This window comes from Artemia sp. Qi Xiang Cuo, chromosome 7, assembly GCF_049724085.1.
Source record: "Artemia sp. Qi Xiang Cuo chromosome 7, ASM4972408v1, whole genome shotgun sequence".
In the NCBI taxonomy this organism is placed as follows: domain Eukaryota; kingdom Metazoa; phylum Arthropoda; class Branchiopoda; order Anostraca; family Artemiidae; genus Artemia; species Artemia sp. Qi Xiang Cuo.
In genome coordinates this window covers 12,533,309-12,555,696 of record NC_142800.1, presented here as the reverse complement: position 1 = coordinate 12,555,696, position 22,388 = coordinate 12,533,309, and the positions used below count along the sequence as shown (strand labels likewise).

General features: G+C 36.3%; 1 protein-coding gene and 1 pseudogene across 1 annotated transcript in view; one reads left to right on the top strand and one right to left on the bottom strand.

Moving 5' to 3' along the window:
* The window catches only part of LOC148949962 (innexin inx2-like), an 89,549-nt gene that overhangs the window by 22,807 nt on the left and 44,354 nt on the right, over nucleotides 1-22,388 (top strand). The gene's annotated exons all lie outside the window — the stretch shown is intronic.
* LOC148949963 (eukaryotic translation initiation factor 5 pseudogene) lies at nucleotides 19,344-20,828 on the bottom strand (annotated as a pseudogene).

The following is a 22,388-nucleotide window of genomic DNA, read 5'->3' as shown; positions in this document are numbered from 1 at the left end:
AAGTTATGGCCTGGGGGCATTTAAGTTTATTATAGCCAATTTTGTTGTAGTAACTTCAAAAAGGGCTCATTCGATTGGAAATTTAAATGGCTAGTGGCCTTTTTAATAATCAAAAGTGATTGGAAGGCAACCAACACCTCTTCCACGCCCAACATTTCCCCATACACATCCAATGAAAATTATGAGATAGCCATTTTGTTCAGCGTAATTGAATGGTCTGGAAATTATATATTTGAGGATGACAACCCCCCCCCCCCCCAAGGTCATCAGGGCATAGATAATTTCGGAGACCACGCTGCCTTTCCATGACGATAAAATAAAAGTTCAAAATAGGGATAATCCTTTTTAATAGACAGTGTATAGAAAATTCACAAAAAATACCAGATATTTCGGTCACTGTATATGTGACCGAAATATCTGGTATTTTTTGTGAATTTTCTATACACTGTCTATTAAAAAGGATTTTATCCCTATTTTGAACTTTTATTTTATCTTCAGGGCAAGGGTTATAAGTTATGCCCTGGGGACATATATGATTCTTGTGGAAGGAATGCTCGTATAAACTTCAGAGAGGGCTCATTTGATTGTAAATTGAACGTTTTAGTTCACTTTTTAAGCGTCAAAAGATATCGGAGGGTTACCAGCCCCCCTCCCCCGCCCTTTTTTCCCAAATGCATCTCAAAAAAATTTTGAGATAGTTATTTTGTTGAAAATAGTTCAAAGATCATATAACAAGAACTCCGGTGTTGACACAACTCCCAGGGCCCGGAGGCAGGCGTTGTAAGTTGTGCCCTGGGGGCATATATGGTACTAATGAAAGGGATGTTCGTATAAACTACAAAGAGGGCTCATTTGATTGGAAATTGAAAGGTCTAGTTCACTTTTTAAGAACCAAAAGAGATTGGAGGTTACCTAGCCCCCCCCCTCCACACCTTTTTTTCTCAAATTCATCTGATAAGAACTATGAGATAGCCATTTTTTTAAAATAGTTCAAAGACCATATAACGAAAACTTCGGGGTTGACACAGCCCCCCAGGACCCGTAGGTACGCGTTGTAAGTTATGCTCTAGGGGAATATATGGTTCTTATGGAAGGGATGCTCGTAAAAACTTGAGAGAGGGCTAATTTGATTGGAAATTGAAAGTTCTAGTTCAGTTTTTGAGAGTCAAAAGAGATTGGAGGGCAACTACCCCCCCCCCCCCTCACGCCCCTTTTTCCCGAATGCATCCGATAAAAATTTGAAATAGCCATTAAGTTAGAAATTGTTCAAAAGTCAGATAAAATAACTCAGGTGTCGACGCAACCCCCCAGGGCCCGGCGGCAGGCGTTGTAAAATTATGCTTACTCACTGAACCAGTTTGCATTGAGTAACATACTGTGAGCGAATTGACCTGTGTTCCCCTTTGGTGCCAAACTAATTGGTATTGAAATAGACTGATATTAGTGGATTATATAGAATATTTTGGATATATATTATGGAATCTTTGGAACATTATTTCTAATACATTTTCCACTGAGGTTCTTACCTAACATAAAGATAAGTTGCTTTTATTTTTGTCCTCTCCTTAATAGAAAATGCCTGCATTTAAAGAGTTTGAGTATCGCGTTACTTCAAAAATTATCCTCATTGGCCAGTAAAGATACTAAAAGTGTCCAAGGATTGTAAAGGAAAGCCATTATATTTGGTATTTTGCTATGGACACATGATGAATACAGACTTGTTGAAGCCAACTTGTCAGAATATAATCCAAGCGTTAGCCGAAATTCAACAAAACACTGCAGGCGTAAAGGCTGCATTTGAAGAATTGAAAAATTCGCCCGATATGTATAAATCCCTTTCCAAGGCATATAATGTATTAACGTAATGAAAGGTTTTCGGATGCTGATTCATTCCGCCAGTCATCCCACGACATTATTTGTGAAATATATGACGCGATTACTCTTGATTATCAACCGAAATTTGAAAAAATTGAACAGTCGCTGAAAACTCTTCGCCACCATATTATAAATCAAGAAAAGAAAATCATGAAAATTGAGATGAAACTAGATGCATTTGAACAAGAAGTGCTGCTTGGTTCGTTAATTTTGCATGGTTTTAAGCAGCAGTCGGGATCTGACCTCCAATCAACAATCCTGTAAGTTTTCGTAACCAAAATGAACATGACTGAAATAAATGTTGCCCAAATTAGGAATATTTACAGATTCAAAATATCTTCTGCTTTAACCGATGCCTCCCTAAAGTCCCTCCTGTTTTAGTTAAATTTGTGAATAGTGATATAGCGAAGAAAGTCTTCAAAGAAAAAGCCAGGTTAGCTTTAAGTGGAATTTTCCTATCGGAAGCATTGACAAAGAGGCGACGTGAGATCCATATGCCGCAAAGGACAAATTTGGCCATAGAAATGTTTGGACTGATCGTGGGCAAATTTTGGCAAGGCCTAACGGTGAAAGTGTCACTAGAAAAATTCATACTCTAGCCGAGAGTGCTTAAAAATAAGTTGTTGTGTGTGTTTGTTTGTTTTTATAGATATGTTTAGTATCTTGCCATTCATATATTCAGCGTATTTTATTTATCTTTTGCTGATTTTTTTTCTTTGTGCGTGTCTGTCTAATGATTTAATTTCGTTCCAATTAACTTCAAAAAAATTTATGGATTTCAATAATTATTCTTTTTTGTTACATGCCTGTTCTAACAAGTCATTGCGTCAGTTTGGGATTTTAATCTTTTGTTATCTTGAAAATGATGGTTACTTGTACTTGTATTGTACTTGTTACTTGTATTGGCCTCATGGGTACATTAATGCAGTGGAGCTTAAGCGTATTTTATTTTTTATTTTTATTTTTTTATTTCAGGAATTGAGTAGTATGATTAATGATCTAAGGAAGTCACTAAATTTATCTGAAATTATTATTATTAATATGTTCAATAATATAAAATGTATATGTCTCTTACTTATTGGTATGATTGTTGTGATTTTATTTATTTATTTTGTTGTTGTTATTTATAGCCTCTTAGCTATTTTTATTTATTTTATTTTGTGTGTGTTGCGGAGCAGGTTTGATACACAGTCTCCTTAAGTTTTATGAATTTTTCTATCTCAGGCTCTGGGGATTTTTACTCCCTTGATGAGCGTTTACTTCAATTGCAAAGTAACCCATTAGATGTTTTGATACTATTAATAATTCTATTGGTCAAATTAAAAGAAATTCCCTAAATATTTCCCAATCAATTACTAGTAAGTATGTTTCCGATTTAAAGTGGGCTACTGGACGAGATGATCATTTTTCGGTCCTTCAACTCAATACTCAGGGTCTATGTTCATCGATTGATCAGTAGAGGCAGATAGTTTTTAATGGGTGACCCGATGTTATCGGATTATGTGAGACCTTAATTCTAGCAATGAAATGCTTTTAGATATACCCGGCTACAAAATGGAGCGACTAAATCGCAGAAGGATGGCAAAGGGTGGTCTAGTAATGTATATTTCTGATGTTTTTCCCTATACTGTTCGAAGCGATCTGTCAAGGAATGATGAAGGGGTTTTTGAATCTCAGTTTATTGAAATCAAATTACAAAATAAGGTTTTGATAATTGGTAATGTTTATAGATCTCCCAGTTGATCCGTCCCTTCTTTTATTCAGGTCCTTGCTGAGGTCTTGGATTTAATACGCAGACGTCCTTGTGAACTTGTAATAATGGGATACTTTAACTTAAATCTAATTGACATGGCTTCCCCTACTACGGTGGATTTTCTCTCAGATATGCTCGCTGCTGGGGTTCTACCAACAACCTGTATTCCGACACGTGTAACTGATACGTCAGCGTCTTTAATTAATACTGTAAAACCACCATACAAGGGATACTTTTTTTGTGTTTTTTGTTAATTTCTCGTCAAGTATTCATCGTAGAACATTGAAACTTATGCCATTGGATACACTGAATGAGAGGAAAACTAGAGCAGAATCCGCGATTTTTTTATCATCAATTTTTTTTTTTTTTTTTTTAAGAGGTGTCCCTTGATTGGGCCCAGTTTCCAATCTAGGGACAGTAACTTGAATCACATTGTTAGACCTTGTTTTTGCTGTTTAAATTATCAAGGAACACTCAATATGTTTTAAAAAAAGGTTTATTTTCATTTACAGGAGCAATATATGGCACTATTGCTGATAGACTACACTTTTAGACCACAAGGTTCTTCCAAAACAACTTCAAGTTTCTTCCAAAACAACTTAAAAAAAATCAGTTAAATGTGGTGAATCACATAAATTACGGTATCTTATGCACTTTGAATCACATAAATTATCTTAGGCACTGATCTAGTTAATTGGAAAACTTCCAATATCTTGGAACTTCAGAGCCCCTCTATGAGTCAACTCTGGATGCTGGAGAAATTTTATAATGTCAGACTTTCTGAACGTGGTCTTGTCCTCCTCTGCCGGGAATGCCAAGTAAGGCGAGGTGGTCTTCCTTACAAATTCGGCCGTGACTTTCCCATGCTGCACTTCACTTACTCTCCCAATGTAAAGCTTCTGGCTTTTGTTCTTCCGAGTGTCTCTGGGGTCCTGGAAGCTCACTATAACCCAGGATCAAATAGTCAATTTGGCGTCTCTTTCTGGTTCTTCTCTGTCAACTTCTGGTTCTGTGCCCAAGTCAGAAGAACTTGAGCCTTGCAAATTGCAATCCTCAAGTTCAGCACTGGTGCTGCAGTCTTTGTTAAAATAGGTCACTAGGTCGTCATCATTTTCTTTGCTTGAATTGCTTGTCTTTATGACTTTGTTTCTGATTTGCGCCAAGCTTGTTTGGCTGATTTTCTGACCATACACACCAGTTTTCTTTTTTGTAGGATTAGCCATTTTCTTCTCTTTGGCAGAACGTGACTGTGTGTTAGGTGGGAGATCGACTGGTGTTTCTACTGGCATTGAGCACTCGGAATCTGATTCTTCAGATGACTGTTCCCCGGTTGTGCCAGTATCCCTTCCTCTAACACTCCGGCCGGCAGGCATCGTTAGCCTTTTTCTGTCACGGCCTGCTACGTTATTGTTTCCATCTGCCAAACCCAAGGGCTCCTCAGGACCAAACCTGATTTCTCTGAGATAAGAAACAAGACTGTCTTGAAGTTCACCGCAGTTTTAATCAGTCGGGTCACCAGGTGGCAGACGAGCAAGCCCTATTTCTGGCTTAAACGGATAGATCCCGCACTTTTCAAAACCAGCTCTGAGGTTTGCTGGAGCATTTGCTTCAATTGACCTGAGAAGAGTGTTCAGCAGTTTCAGAAACTGAGTTTTTTCAACGGCGCTTAGATTTCTTCCTGGTCCCATCTTTCACTTGTCTAGAATTTCTCTCCACTTCCGTTAGAAAGGGGCAAAAAATGCAACATCAAGTGGCTGTAGAAGAGGAGTTGCGTTTGGTACAAGGAACTTGAAAAGAATGTTGTTTTCCTCACATACTCTGACTAGCTTCTGGGGACAGCTGGGATGAGAGGTTGTCACCAACCAGTACTTTTTTCCAGATAGCGGACGGCAGTAGGGCAAAATAATCTTTTTGAAGTAATCTTCAAAAGTGACGCCGTCAAACCAACCAGACTTTGTTCTGTTGTACCTTGCACCGGTTGGGCCGCCGATGGTCCAGGCATCATACAAATGGATTGCCCTGTAGCACACATAGGGAGGCAGCACTATACCACTTGCTGTACCTGTCATCATTAGTGAAACACTCGCTTTTGAGGAGTTCATAATCTTTTCTGGATACTTCGTGCCACGTTTCACAATCACTTTTTTCTTCCCTGGCTCATCAGTCAGATTTGTCTCATCATAGTTTATGATATTTTGAGGAGGAATTACTTCTGTGTCTTTAGCATATTCCTCGAAAATTCCCTAGCCATAGCATGATTCACTTTTGCTCTAGCTCTTTTTATGTTTGAGGCCATTCTCTCTGACAATTCGCCACTGTTTCTTTCTAGAAATTTTTTCGCCCACCGCATGCCAGGAATATTGTCCTTGAATCTGCCACATGATCTCCCTTGGCGATCTAAGTGATACTTCACAAAACACCTCAAGTCAAAAGCTGTCATGGGATAGCCCATCTGTCCACAAGTCACCAAGCTTTTCACAAGTTCTTCCTCTTGAAACTCGTCAATCTCAGGAGGTCTTCCCATCTTTAAGATTTTTTACCCTTTTTTTCTTGCACTATGATGTCTATAGAGGACACTTTTTGGGATGCCAAATTTATCACCAGCTCCTCTATAAGAAATTCCGTCGTCAACAGCGGCTAGAGCACGTTATAGGACTTTCTTGTCCACCTGCTTTCTTCTTACGCTCATGCCCCTTTATTGAGCACTTTACAACCTGAAAAAAGACAGATTTTAGTAAAAAAAAAAAAAAAGAAAAAAATTAGAAACTAAACCTTTTCCTTAGAGAATTGGTTATAGTCATCCTTGAAAATATAGCTATCCGTCTAGCTAGCTCTCAGCTCCGCTTCAGTAGTCCATTTGTAGCACCAGACAACACTTCCAGACCTAAAAAATAAATCAAAATTACCCACTCTTGCTTTTTAATTTTTTTTTAAACACAAAAAATCACTAAATTAAACAAAATATGGCACAATTCTATGTAAAATGAATAGGCTTACTGACAGTAATTTTAGTTTGGCAGTATCCTTAAAACTTCTCCACATATCTTGGCCTAAGCAACTTTCCTGGAAAAATTTCCCTTGATTGGGCTGCGTCCCTTGTTAGGTGGTTTTACGGGTAACATTTTTTCGTCCCTTAATTTGTTTCGGAATTCTGTTGTAGTGAGTGATATTTCAGACCATTTTCCTGTACTTTCCAGTTTTAACCTTGAAAAAATACTGATTAGGGACACTCCAGCATCTGCTTCAGCTTCTTTTAGGTTTGGTCTGAATGAATTGATTCGCCTTAGATCCCATTTAGCTAAGAGGACATGGAATATTTTTGGTGAGGATAATGATTTTTGTTCGAAGTTTGATTCCTTTTATGAGTCAGTGAAGGAGTCTATTTTTAACGTATGTGCTCTGTCCCCCTCTACTTCAAGGTCAAAAAGATCTATTCCTCTTAACCCATGGATGGCCCCTGGCTTTCTAAAGAGTTGGAGGAGAAAAAATAATATTTGGAAAGCTTTTAAGTCAGCAAAGCCGTCTTTGAATGCTGCACGTCTTCAGCAATTCAAACTCTACAGGAATGTTTTCAATTCTTTATGCCGGAAGGCTAAATTCCTTTATTATTCCAAAAAGTTCTCGGATTGTGGAAAAGATATTCGAAAAAGTTGGCAAGTGATCAATTCCGTCTTCAAACGTTCTTCTCCAACTCCTTCTATCCCTCCAAGTCTTTTAGTTGGTGATGTGGTTGTTGAGGGTATTTTATCTGTTCAAGAAGCATTTACATCATTTTTTGCCAATGTTGGGAAAACCACTGCTTCTTCAGTCAAGTCTTCACAGTCACAACCAGATTACAAATCTTATCTTGGTCCGCCTTGTCTCAAATTGATGGTGTTATATCCTGCTTCTGATGTTGAAGTAGCCAGGATTATAAATAGCTTGAAGGGTTCTTCGTCGTCTGGCCCTGACTGGATTCCAACTATGGTAGTTAAGTTCATTCTTCCTTCAATTATTCCTCCATTGACGAAGCTTATAAATGTTTCTTTTGAAAATGGGACTTTCCCCAGTTCTCTTAAGCGAGCTAGAGTAATTGTTTTATATAAAGGTCGACCAAGAAATGATCCAGCCAATTATCGTCCTATATCTTTGCTGTCTGTTTTTAGCAAAATTTTTGAAAAGGCCATGCTTCCCCGTCTACTTGCTTTTCTAGAGGCTTAAAGGTTTTTTCATGATCTTCAGTTTGGCGTCGGAGCTAAAGATTCTACAGAACATGCGTGTGTAACTCTTAAATTTTCTCCACACTGCGCTTGACTCTGGTTTGATTCCTGCTGCTATATTCCTAGATGTCCATAAGGCTTTTGACTCGTTAACTCATGAGATTCTGCTGTATAAGCTATCACACAATGGTGTACGAGGACAGGCTCATGCTTGGTTTGATTCCTATCTGTCAGGTAGAACTGTCTTCGTAGATTCCCTTTCCCGGTTTTCGTCTGAAGTTGAGTTTGGTGTTCCTCAAGACTCTGTTCTTGGACCGTTTCTGTTTTTGATTTATGTTAATGACCTTATAGTTGCGGTTAAGAATCAGAAACCTACAGTTTGCTGTCGCCTATGTCATCCTGAATCTTTCAGTGCTAAAAAAAAATCCATCGTTTTCGCAGGAAGTGGACACTCTCGTTGCTTTCGCTGATGATATTACCATCGGTACTGAAGTCGGAACTGAGTTTGAGATTCTTCCCTAATTAGTAGACTTTTTTGAGAGAGTCGTTTTTTGGTTTGATGCAAATTGCCTTTCACTAAACTTTGCTAAGTCAAGTTTTTTAATTTCCCGTATTTCTCTGGCGTGCCCTGAGTTAACTAATATCCAGCTTTCAAGGGGCTTTCTCAGTAGACCTAAGGAACGATATGTCCGATTTCTCGGAAATTCTTCTCGATGAAAACCTTTGATTCAAGCATCATATTGGACTAATTAATATGAAGATCTCAAGGAGTCTTGGAATTTTGAGGAAGCTAAAACACATTTTTCCTGGATCAGTTTTAAAAAAAATTTTCCATTGCTTAGTTCAGTCCTACGTCTCTTATTGCCCTACAACATGGATGTCAACTTTCTCTTCTTTTTTGAAACCACTTTCTAAGTTACATGATAAGGCAAGAAAGCTTATACAGGAAACAAATTGTTCTACAACTAACCCATCTAGCCCATTACTTGATTTGCAGTATCTCTACATTCTTTCTTGCGCGTCTTTCACTTTTCATCAAATTCATGGTGATGTTCCTACAGCCCTTCAAACTACTCCTTCTTTCGTCACTGATAGGTCTTCGTATCATTTTTGCAATTCCAAGAATATTAGTATTCTATTTACTCCATCGGTGAGGTCTGACATTAATCCCTTAACTGCTCGTCATATCGTTTGGAATAACCTAGCTGAGTCGGCTCAAGAATGTCACTGGTTTGGTACTTTAAAAAGAATTTTAAGATATTTTTTAATGTCTTGATTTTGTCATGTTTAAATATATTTTTTTAATTTTATTATTATTATTTGGGGGGGGGGGTGACCCTAGCCTGGGTTAGAAATGTTTGTTGTGAGGGGCACTGAGTTTGTCTAATATTTTTTGTGACTTGGTTTCAAATATATATTTGGAATTTGGTTTAATTTGTTGGATTGTCCTACATCTTTCTTTTTTTTTTGGGGGGGGGGGGTCTCTTAAAATCGCTTTTTGTTTGGTTTTTTTAAATACTGTTTTTTTCTTCTTCTTTGTTTTGTTTTGTGTGTGTGTGTGTGTGAGAGTTGAGTCTTTGAAAGGTTGAAATGCATTATATTGAAAAATACTTTTCTTCTCTTTTTTTTAGTATTTGTGTCATTTCTGTTTTTCCTCTGTTTTTTTTCCTGGCCATAGAGCCTTACGGGGGGGGGGGGGGGTTCTATGTTGAACTGTTTTTGTCGTAAATTTATTGGTTGAATAAATTGATTGATTGCCCTGGGGCATATTTGGTTGTTATGAAAGGGATGCTCGTATAAACTTCAGAGAGGGCTCATTTGATTGGAAATTGAAAGTTCGAGTTCACTTTTTAATAGTCAAAAGAGATCTGAGGCTAACTAGCCCCCCCACGCCTTCTTTTTCCAAACCCATCTGATGAAAATTTTGAGACAGATATTTTGTTAAAAAAATAGTTCAAAGCTCGGTTAAGAAAAACTCTGGAGTCAATACGACCCTCCAGGACCTGGTAGAAGGCATTCTAAATTATATCCCCGAGCAAAATACTGTTTTTCTTAAATAGACACTCGCTTAAACTCCGTAGAGGGCTGATTTGAGTGGAAACGGTAAGCTCTAGTTCAGTGTCCAAGACTCAAGTTATTTAAGGTCACTTAGCCCCCCCAATGCCCTTTTTTCCTCAAACCCATCCACTAGCAATTATGAGATAGCCAGTTTTTTTTTTAAATTGTTCAAAAATTAGATAACAAAAACTCCGGCGTCAACACAATTCTCCAGGGCTCAGGGGGTGGGCGTTGTAAGTGTTGTCCTGGGGGCGTGTATGACTCTTATTAAAGGGATGCTCGTATAAACTTCAGAGAGGGCTCATTTCATTGGGAATTGAAATTTTCTAGTTCACTTTTTAAGAGTCAAAAGATATCCGAGGGCCACTAGCACCGCCCCCCCCCCACACCCTTTTTTCCCCAAGCCTATCCGATAAAATTTTAAAAATAGCCATTTCATTAAAAATAATTCAAAGGTCAGATAAAAATTTTATCTGACTCCCCCCCTCTTTACGTCCTAAATGCACCAGATAAAAATTTTGAGATAGACATTTTGTCAAAAATAGTTCAAAGTTCAGATAACAAAAAACTCCGGTGTCAACACAGCCCCCAGTGCCCGGAGGAAGGCGTTGTAACTTATGCCCCGGGGGCATATATGGCTGTTATGAAAGGGAAACTAGTATAAACTTCATAGAGGAGTCATTTGATTGGAAATTGAAAGTTGTAATTCGATTTTTAAGAGCCAAAAGTGATCGGTTGGCAGCTAGCCTCCCCCTGATACTCCATTTATTTTTTTTCTCAGACGCACTTCATATAGAAGGGGTCGTCGGATAAACTTCAAAGGGGGCTCATTTCAAAAGGGGCAAACTTTGGGGGCTATTTCTTGGGGTTGAATTTTCTGGGGGAGGGGTATTTTCTGCGGGGACTGTAAACGCCGGTTCCCCCAAAAAATGTATATCCGTATACTGGTGGAACCAACTGACTCTAATTGCGCAATGGAGAAATATTGTTTCAAGTATCCGTCGTTTAATGTCACCTGATTGTTCTTAGGTTAATGATTAGTTGAGAATTACGGGCACTTGCCAATTGTATCAAGGAAGTTTATTGAACTCCTTGGAATAAACTGTCAAAATTATGAAATATTAAGGAGGGACTTGCGTCTGACCATCTTGTATACGAATTTGTCAATCCAGATTATCAGACCACTTAGGTTGTTTTAGAACCTTTTGGCAGTTTCACAAACAAATAGCTTACTGGAGGATTTGGGCTGATTTTCCTTGAAAAGTGCTTTAGTTAGTAAATATGGTGAGTAAATGGGGTGAAATAGTTAGGTTACTAGGAATATGGGTAGTAAAATAAGCATATCTAGAGTCATGATAGGGTTTCAACCGTCTTCCCAAGTTAGGAAGAGTATTGGAATCAGGGAGGTTTGGAATGGAGGCACAGGTTCGGACATAAGAAACAGTAGTGCTTTAAAAATGCATAAACTATTTTGAGAGACCAAGAAACTCAGATATGTCAACAAAGGAAATTATTGGCAGAATATTTGAACATATATTGTCGAATGGTCTTCCCAGAGACTTGGAAAAAGCTATTTTTTCAAGGTGGCTTTACAAAGGGGATATTTTAAGGTAGGCATTAAACCAGTTTTTGCTCACCTCCTAAGATTGTTTGCCTCTAAGGAAATGAAACTTTGATACTGTTACTTTGATACCAGTTTTGATGCTTTGATGAAGATGTGACTAATTTTTTTTTAAAGTTGGATTTTGTAATACGGAATTTTTAAAAACTTGAAACTTTTTGCAATCAAAAACGAACAAAAATTAATTAAAAAAACTTTCGAAAAATAAGTTTTTCAAAAAGAGTAAAGGCCGTTTTAAACTTACGCTCAGCAGATACAAATACCTGTTAAAATTCAAATTCAAAACGACCAGAAATTACTATTAAAGAGTAAATGAAACCCAAAACGAACGGAAATTAAATAAAGAATCATAGGAAAAAACATACAACAAGTAACAATATAAACGAATAAATAGATCTTAAAGCGAGTAATGCTTAGATTGAATATGAATATCAAGCTTAAAAAGAAAAAACATATTTTGCTATTGAAGTATAAATGAAACTTAAAACGAACAGAAATTAAATAAACAATCAATGCAAGCGAACATACAATAGATATTATTGTAAATGAATCTTAAAACAAGTGAAGCTTAAATTGAATATGCGAATCAAGCTTGAAACGAACAAAAACATTACAAACACGAGTTTGGGTATCGCCTCTTTCTCTCACTGTAAAAGTGTAAAACCTACTGCGTCACTGGCGCTTTGCTGAAAACTATATGCGTCTTGAACAGTCTTGGAAAGTTTAAACAACATCAAATTGAATATTTGATATATAATGATATTAATTGTTGAAAGATCCATCAGTTCAAGAATTCACTCTAACTTTATTTTTATTTTCAATGCTGTAAAATATTTGTAATATAATTTGTTTTTAGTGAAGCGCCAATGACGCAGTAGGCATTTGGTTTTTATTTACCGTTAAGGAAGGGGACAGTATCCAAACTCTTGTTTGTAGTGAAACATTCGTCTTGAACAACTTTACAAAGAACTAATAAATTAAACTGAATATTTCATGTATAATAATATTAATTGCTGAAAGCTCATCAGTTCAAAATTTACTATAGTTTTAATGTTTATTTTCAATATTAAGTACAAAAGAAAGGATTTCTAATAAAATTGGTTTTCAGTAAAGCGCCAATGACGCAGTAGGTTATAGACTTTTACAGTGAGAGAAGGAGGCGAAACCCAAACTCTTGTTTGCAGTGATTTTTGTTCGTTTCAAGCTTGATTTGCATATTCAATTTAACTTTCACTAGTTTTAAGATTCATTTACAATAGATATTAATATCTATTGTATGTTTGTTGACATTGATTGTTTATTTAATTTCTGTTCGTTTTAAGTTTCATTTATACTTCAATAGCAAAATATTTTTTTTCGTTTTAAGCTTGATTTTCATATCCAATCTAAGCATTACTCGCTTTAAGATCTATTTGTTCATTTATATTATTACTTGTTGTATATATTTTCCTATGATTCTTTATTTAATTTCTGTTCGTTTTGGGTTTCATTTATTCTTTAATAGTAATTTCTGGTCGTTTTGAGTTTAAATTTTAACAGGTATTTTTATCTGCTGAGCTTAAGTTTAAGATAGCCTTTACTTTTTTTCGAAAAACTTATTTTTTGGAAAGTTTTTTTTTAATTAATCACTAGAAATCGTTTTAAAAAGCAGTTAAGACGTACCATTTGTTTCTAAATCACTTATTTAAAAGTAATATTTCCCAAGGGGATTAATTTATAACAATCTAATTACACAAAAATTAGATATAAATGTTATTGTAAGATTCCAAAGGTTTTCCTTATATCTGTATAAAAGTGCATGTTGTCTGCACAATAAACTTTATGATAAAGAACAAAGCAAAATAAAGAACAAAGAACAAACAATAAAGAACAAAGCAAAAATAATCAAAAATTACAGATTGCTCTCCTTCTACAAAATCAACAGAAAACAACCATATCATCAGAAATGAACACATAATTTTTGTAGAGAGAAAACAATCTCTTTATATTTTGCTTCATTTTTCCATTTGCTAATGTTATGCTACTGCAAAGTGTTTTGCACAGAAAACACTCTCTCTGTAAATACATCAGGAAAATTTTTGAGATTTTTGAATAATATTTGTAAATTCAAATTTATATTGAATTAAATTGTACGCTATGCCTTTGGAAGGAATTGTTAGCTTTTAATATATTGCTTTAAAGCAGTCAGTGACTTATAAGGTTTTTATCTAATTTTTTAACTGTAGTAACAAACTATCAACAAATATGTTACCTTTATCCCCCCCCTTAAGGGTTCAAAATGAAATTTGTGCCTGAAGCAATATTATATTTAAAAAGAATATGAGAAAAGGAAAAATTTCCTTTCAAATTGCAAAATTGAAATTGAAATTGCAAAAGTAATAATATAAATGAATAAATAGATCTTAAAACGAGTAATGCTTAGATTGAATATGAAAATCAAGCTTAAAACAAAACAAAAAGAAATTTGCTGTTGAAGCATAAATGAAACTTGAAAAGAACTGAAATTAAATAAACAATCAATGCAAACAAACATACAATAGATATTAATGTAAATGAATAAATAAATCTTAAAACGAGTTAAACTTCAATTGAATATGCAAATCCAGCTTGAAACGAAAAAAAAAATCGCTACAAACAAGAGTTTGGGTATCGCCTCCTTCTCTCACTGTAAAAGTCTAAAACCTACTGCGTCATTGGCGCTCTATTGAAAACCAATTTTTTTAAAAATATTTTCATTTATACTTAATATTGAAAATAAACATTAAAACTATAGTAAAATTTTGAACTGATGAGCTTTCAGCAATTAATATCATTATACATCAAATATTCAGTTTAATTTATAAACTTTTTGAAAAACTTATTTTTCGGTAAGTTTTTTTTTATTAATTTTTGTTCGTTTTTTGATTGCAAAATGTTTCAAATGATTTTTTCCCCAAAATAGATTTACATATCTTTAAAACTGTATAAATCAGGGTTGAGTAAAGATATGAGATTCAAAACACTTTTCTTGTTACTTATTTGAGCGTTGCATCTATTTCTCAAGGGGAATTGGTTTATTACTCCCATACCCTGTTAGGAAACACTAAAATTTTGAAACTTACTTTTAAACACTTGAAGATACTTAATTCTATCATTCCTCAATGTTTACCAATAAATCCTCCCCCCCCTAATGGACAATTATATTGCCCAAGTTATATATATATATATATATATATATATATATATATATATATATATATATATATATATATATATATATATATACTCATTGAATTTTCCATAGGCTGACTCTTTTATTCTCTCCACTTTTACACAATAATAACAGGTTACTGTTGGGTAAATAAAAAAAAACCAAGTATTTTCAACTGAAATTAAGGAGCAACATTAAAAATTAAAACGAACAGAAATTATTACATATATGAGAGGGTTCGCCCCTTAGTCAATACCTCGCTCTTTACGCTAAAGTTCGAATTTTGTTCGAATCACAAACCCCTGAATCACAAAGGCCGTTTAATTAGAATAGATAGCTCTTTTGAAAGTACTAAAAAAAAACAGCGTAAAGAGCGAGGCATTGACTAGGGGGCGAACCACCTCATATACGTAATTATTTCTGTTCGTTTTAAGTTTTAACGTTGCTCCTTACTTTCAGTTGAATTTTTTTTTTATTTAATTTCTGATCGTTTTTTAAATAATGCTGGTAAATCCGGCGCCCACTTCATAGAAATGTCCCTTCCGCCATGAAAAAATTCCCCATGGAAAGATCCTCCCACGTAACGTCAGACCCCCGCCCACCACCAGAAAAATCCCTCCTGAAAACGTATATATATACTTCCCAATAACCAGAACTATATGTAAACAATGGGCAAAGTTCATAACTTGCAGCCCTTCCCCGGGAACTGTGGTGGATGAAGTCATCCTCAAAGACATATTTATTAGATTTTCGACTATGCTGAACAAATGGCTATCTCAAAATTTTGATCGGGTGACTTGGGGAAAAAATGAGCGTGGGGGGGGGGCTAATTGCTCTCTAATTTTTTGGTCATTAAAAAGGGCACTAGAACTTTTAATTTCCGTTTGAATGAGCCCTCCCACGATATTCTAGGACCACTGGGTCAATACGATCACCCCTGGAAAAAAAAACAAATAAACACGCATCCGTGATCTTTCTTCTGGCAAAAAATACTAAATTCCACATTTTTGCATTAAATAATGCTGGTAAATCCGGTGCCCACTTTATAGAAATGTCCCTTCCCCATGAAAAAATTCCCCATGGAAAGATCCTCCCACGTAACCTCCGACCCCCGCCCACCACCAGAAAAATCCCTCCTGAAAACGTATATGTACTTCCCAATAACCAATATTATATGTAAACAATGGGCAAAGTTCATAACTTGCAGCCCTTCCCCCGGGAACTGTGGTGGATGAGGTCATCCTCAAAGACATGTTTATTAAATTTTCGACTATGCTGAACATGTCTTTGGATGTCTTTGGTCATCCAAAGACATTGAGGATGTCTTTGGTCATCCTCAAAGACATGTTTATTAGATTTTCTCAAAATTTTGATCGGGTGACTTAGGGAAAAAATAAGCGGGGGGGGGGGCTAAGTGCTCTCTAATTTTTGGTCATTAAAAAGGGCACTAGAACTTTTAATTTCCGTTCGAATGGGCCCGCACGCGATATTCTAGGACCACTGGGTCAATACGAACACCCCTGAAAAAAAAAACAAATAAACACGCATCTGTCATCTTTATTCTCGCAAAAAATACAAAATTCCACATTTTTTTAGATAGGAACTTGAAACCTCTATATTAGGGTTTTCTGATACGCTGAATCTGATGATTTAATTTTCATTGAGGTTCTATCACTTTTAGGGGGTGTTTCCCCCTTTTTTTGAAAATCTGGCAAGTTTTTTCAGGCTCGTAACTTTTGATGGGTAAGACTAAACCTCATGAAGCTTATATATTTGAAATCAGCATAAAAATTCACTTCTTTTGATGTATCTACGTGTATCAAAATTCCGTTTTTTAGAGTTTCGGTTACTATTGAACCGGGTCGCTCCCTACTTACAGTTTGTTACCATGAACTGTTTGATATACCTTTGCCCATTTTGGCGTATTTTTACTTCTACTGAGAAACTGAAATTGCGTTCACTGTACTATAAGTATGCAAAGTTTTTGCTGCGTTTACCACCGTGGACAAGCAATAGGTATGTTACACACTAGTACAGTGTTACCAACCCTGAACAAGCGGTCCTGTCGCACATTGACCGATATAGTTTGTCAAGTCCCACCTGTGGGCCAATGTTTTACAGCAGTAGCCGGCATTTGTTTCGGATTGTTTTGTTTGTGTCAGATGAATTTGTGACTTGTGCTTTTTTGTTTTTTTTTTTTTTTTTGTGCTCCATCTGTTTCTTTCATTGATGGGCATTAAACGCATTCATTCATTCAATGGGGTCCGAAAAAGGCCAAACTGCATTTTATCAAAAACAGCTTGAAACTTGCATCCGGAAGTCCCTAGATTAAGGACGCAATTTCCCTTGGTGGCATTTTGACGCTAATCAGGCTAAAAATGTTGTTTGTTACACAAAGAGGTAGAAAATGAGGCAAAATCTTTTTTGTTACTAAAATGAGGTTCTTGATTTTTGAAGTTCTGTTTAAATGATCTCTCTTCCTATATATAAGGCTACTGGTCTGCTATGATCATCCATGGAAAAAAAAATTATCATCTTTGACCTGGCTTTCTACATCGTTTTTTTAACTGTTAACCAGCAGTTACTTCTTTGACTTTTTTTACCCAAGGGTGAGGATCACATTTTTTCATAGTAAGTCTGAATAAAAGCATCTTTTTGGTAGGCACTTAAGAAACTATTTTGTTGTTTTGGATAGAAATTTACTTGGGTCGTCTTTTGTCACTTATTTCTTACACTCAACTACACTTGTTGAAAAAATATAGCAGGGGTGTAATTTGCTATGGGGCAGGGGAGTAACTGCCCCAGTCCCCAGTTTACCCCCTCCCCCAGCTCAAATTTAGTTTATTCAAAAATCTTCTCAAAAGTAAGATAAACCTTCATAATTCAATCAAACAGTTCGTGGTAACGAACAGTAAGTAAGGAGCGACCCGGCTCAATGGTAACCGAAACTCTAAAAAACAGAATTTTGATACCAATAGATACATCAAAAGAATCGGATTTTAATGCTGAATTCAAATATCTAAGTTTCATCAAGTTTAAACATCAAAAGTTAAGCGCCTCAGAAAATTTGGCTGATTTTCGAAAAAAGAGGGAAAGACCCCTAAAAGCTATAGAACCTTAATGAAAATCACACCATTATATTCAGCGTATCAGAGAACCCTACTGTCCAGGTTTCAAGCTCCCATCTACAAAAATGTGGAATTTTGCATTTTTTGCCAGAAGAAAGATCACGGGTGCGTGTTTATTTGTTTGTTTGTTTGTTTGTTTTTTTGTTTTTTTTTCCCAGGGGTGATCGTATCGACCCAGTTGTCCTAGAATAACGTGGGAGGGCTCATTGGAACGGAAATTAAAAGTTCTAGTGCCCTTTTTAAATGACAAAAAATGGAGGGCAACTAGGCCCCCTCCCTCGCTCATTTTTTTCCCAAAGTCACCCGATCAAAATTTTGAGATAGGCATTTTATTCAGCATGTTCGAAAATATAATAAATATGTCTTTTAGGTTGACTTAATCCCCCAAAGTCCCCAGGGGGAGGGCTGAAAGTTATGAACTTTACCCAATGTTAACATATAGTATTGGTTATTTGGAAGTATACAGACGTTTTCAGGGGAGATTTTTCCTGATGTGGGAGGATCTTTCCATGAAGGAAGTTTTCATGGGGGAAGGGACATTGCTATGAAGGGGACGCCGGACTTCCCAGCATTATTTAAAAAAAGATCAGAAATTTAATATATAAAAAACAAGTATTTCAACTGCAACAGCAGCAACATCGAAACTTCAAACGAACAGAAAATATTACATATATGATTGGGTTCACCCCGTAGTCAATACCTCGCTCTTTAAGCCAAAGATTTTTTAGTACTTTCATAAGAGCTATTTATTCTAATTAACGGCCTTTGTGATTAAGCGGTCGTTTTTAAAGAATTGGAACCAAATTTGAACTTTCGCTTAAAGAGCAAGGTATTGACTAGGGGGCGAACCCCCTAATAAACAAATTAAAAATGTATGAATATAGAAGTTCGTTACGTAAGTTAATTCGTAAGTTACGTATATTTATTACTAATAAAAACGTTCGTAAATATAATTAAACAAGTTTCGAGAAAGCCATTTAACTAAATAAAAGTAAATTAATATGAAAATTTTGTTTTAATTAGTCATGTACGGTGAGCCAAGATCAAAACCTGCATTTATTCAAAAACGTTCAAAAATTAAATAAAAAAAACAAGTTTTTTAAACTGAAAGTAAAACTTAAAACGAACAGAAATTATTCCGTATATGAAAGGGGTTGTCTCCTCCTCAATACCTCGCTCTTTACGCTAAAGATTAAATCTGTCACACAACTTTATCTTTTTAAAACAATAAATAAACTTTAGCGCAAAGAGCGAGGCATTGAGGCGGGGACAGCCCCTTTCATATACGGAAAAAATTCGGTTCGTTTTAGGTTTTAAGGTCTCTCCTTACTTTTAGTTAAAAAAAACTTGTTTTTTTTATTATTTAATCATCTACAGACACGGGTCAGTTTTCTCTTGTGTATCTTTATGGTACTATATGGTTCATTTTTTCAGTTTTCACTGTGATTTTCACATGATTTGGGTAAATTGGCTGCAACTTTGCCCTTTTCCCCCGAGGATTTTGATGAAATTACGTCACTTAAATGGCATCGAAGTCGATATCTTCCTCTCCCTGCGTTTCCGGGATCTTTGGGAGTCTTGGGATTTTTCCGGGAGTCTCGGGATCTTTGGCTTGTTGCTTCGTTTCCACGTTCCTAACGTGTATATCTCTTACTATGTCGTCATATACAATCTCCAGGTCAGATTCTTCTTCTTCCTCCGATTCGTTTTCCAACCATTGAATTAAAGGTTTGGCCTTTTCCATTATAGCTAGATGTACTTCCTTTGAAACATTCTTTTTAAAAGGCTTTCTGGCCCATCGTATTAGAGCATCAACTGTCACTATATCTTCGTCGTAAAGTGTTTTTAGTATATGTTGCGTCTTCGGAAGCAACTCAGATCTATGCAGTTCAATGAGCTGTTCAATGCCTTTAAATACGGACTTTTCAGCTTCTTCTGAGTCGATAGTAAAGCGAATAAATAGTTTTTTATATTTTTTTAACTCGTCTACTACGTTTGTGGAAAGCAGTACTTCAACTAATATGAGTGGTGCTTTTTCTATCAGTCCTAATCGTGCGGCTTTGAGATAAATTTCATTGTGTACACCTTGTTGACTGATAGCGCCATCTGATTTCATTTGCTTTAAATAGCTGTAGAAAATGTCCGCTCTGTCTCTCTCCGACTTCTCTGAACCTTCGCACAAAAGAAGTGCTGACATTCCTAATGTTACTTCTTCTCTTGTTTTCTTAACAGCTTCTGGAGAAAAATCTTCTAACCATTCCACATCCTCCACATCAGTCACGCTCTCTTCAGTCTTCTCGACGGTGGGAATGTCGGGGATCTCACAAGGATTCTCAAGCCATTTATAATTTCCAGACGGCAAAGAGTAGTGAGAAATTGCCGAGGGGTACAATGAGTTCATGTCAAGGAAAACTGCATTAAACTTTACACCACTGTCTTGTCCACCCTTCTTCTTTAAACTTTCTTTTCCATCTTTGGCACTTGTAGTCTCTCTTCTAGTTATTTTTCTTCCGCTTTTCCCTGGTGGTTCTGCAGCCGATTCTTTTTGGGTGTTTTGGTCGGCATTTGGTGGGTGCTTAACAATGTAAGCTGTTAGTTTATGTTTAGCATCCAGCAATTCACTGTGTCCGCAGGCTTTGCATTTTTGTCTTACTGGTGGTTTCTTTCCATTGCATGAGAGAATCGTCTCGGGATTATCACACTTTGAACACAAAACGAAACGACGAATGAAGCCATTCAACAGATTCTGAAGTTCAGACGCAACATGAGAACCATTAACAATATATCGGTTATTTCTTGAATCGAACTGTGACAGGGCCCCGAGTTCAAAGCCAAAATATCTAGTCAGGTACATCGGAGGCCTTCCAAGAGCTTTTGCCACTACGGGAATGTTCACCAAAACTGTCTTGATTCCATTGCCTCTGCCCTCTACCTTGGCAAGAATATTCGGCATTTTATAGCGATAAAAGCTATCTGTAATCTTACTATTTACATTTGATGTCATTTTTTCTCATGAATACTTAGATCTCATTTACGTCAAGCCAACATATGTACGATATGTAGCGCAATAGGTGACAAAAAAAATAATGATTCGAGAAAATTTTTGTAGTGCATATTTGTTCTTCAAACTAGGTAATATTGGGAATAGTTCTATTCAAATGTTTCTGCACCAGAAATTGTTTACTCAAATAGGACTGCTGTCCAAATTCTTCTTTTAACCGCGATTAAGACGTGACTGCACCTTAGTTACGTCGTTACAGACATGTGATGACGTCATTGATGTAATGCTTTTTAGAGTTGTTTTCAGGCACCGGGTTTGAAGCATGTTTTGAGCAGTTCGGTAAAATCGTTTTCAGGTTCTCCGTGTTCAACCCAGCAAAACTTTGAAGCGTTCTCATCTTACGGGTTCCAAGTGTGTTGGACACTGGTTCCTCAAAATTGTAACGCGCCAGAATAGCATGGTTGAACACGGGTTGTGAAAAGACATTCGCCCATGTTGAACACGGCACTAAGCGATAATCTGCTTAACCCGTGTCGAACTCCGTGTTGGATGTGGGTGGCCTGAAAACAAAGCTTAGATTTTCCCTATAAGTTCTTGTAAATTCATCTTGGTTTGTCTGCTTTGCTAAGATTTCTGGGAAAACTTACCCTACTCCAAATAAAGTCTTATGAAATTGCTGGATGATCGGTTGTCATTAGGATGAAATCGGTTGTTATTTGAGCTCATTTGAGTCGTGATTTTGATATTTGGTCTCCTTGTCCTAATTAGAACGCATGTTGAAGCAGAGCCTTGGAGTATTTGCCACCATGCATGAAATAATGGTGCCACCAATATTTGCCACCATACATTTGTAAATTTGTTTCCATTAGCCTCCTCTCCTCGCTTTCTTCAAGATCATCAGTGATTAGGAATTGTTTTGAAGAAAATTTTCCGTTTTGTAAAATGGAAAGAAAGTAAATTCTCTCTATAAGCAAAGATCAATTTTGAAATGCTGATTCCTATTATTTTTGGAGAGGGTAATAATAAATAAACAAATTTTATTTAATAATTTAAATAAATAGTCCCCAGAAAATCTTGAAATATTAGGATTTCGGGGGGTGGGAGTGGATCGATCCTCTCCCTCTCCTACGTTTGTCCTTGTCTCTGCATTGTCACTGCGCACTACGCTGCACCTTCATTATTTATTGATTGTGAATTTATATGCGTGGGAGGATGAAGTAATATTTGAAGATGTTCCCTTCATTTCCTGTATCTCCCAATATGGTTGGTAAGTGTCAGTAATTCTAGTCTAGAGGAAGCCCGTCAAAAGAAACTATTATTTTGGTCATGGTTGCAGGATTTTTTCCTGCAAGAATAAATATTGAAAATATGCTCATTTTTGAGTAGAAGGTGAATTTGTAGAGTAAAAAAAAACCTATGTATGCAAATGGATGAACGATTTGGCTGAAGGCAGGGGGGGGGCTTTTCTCTTCGTCAATGATTCTTTCCAAAGTCATAGTTTTGGTAATTTTACCCCGTTTTGTCTCACCGTTGGAAGGTCGTATTAAAGCTTTCAGGGGCAGT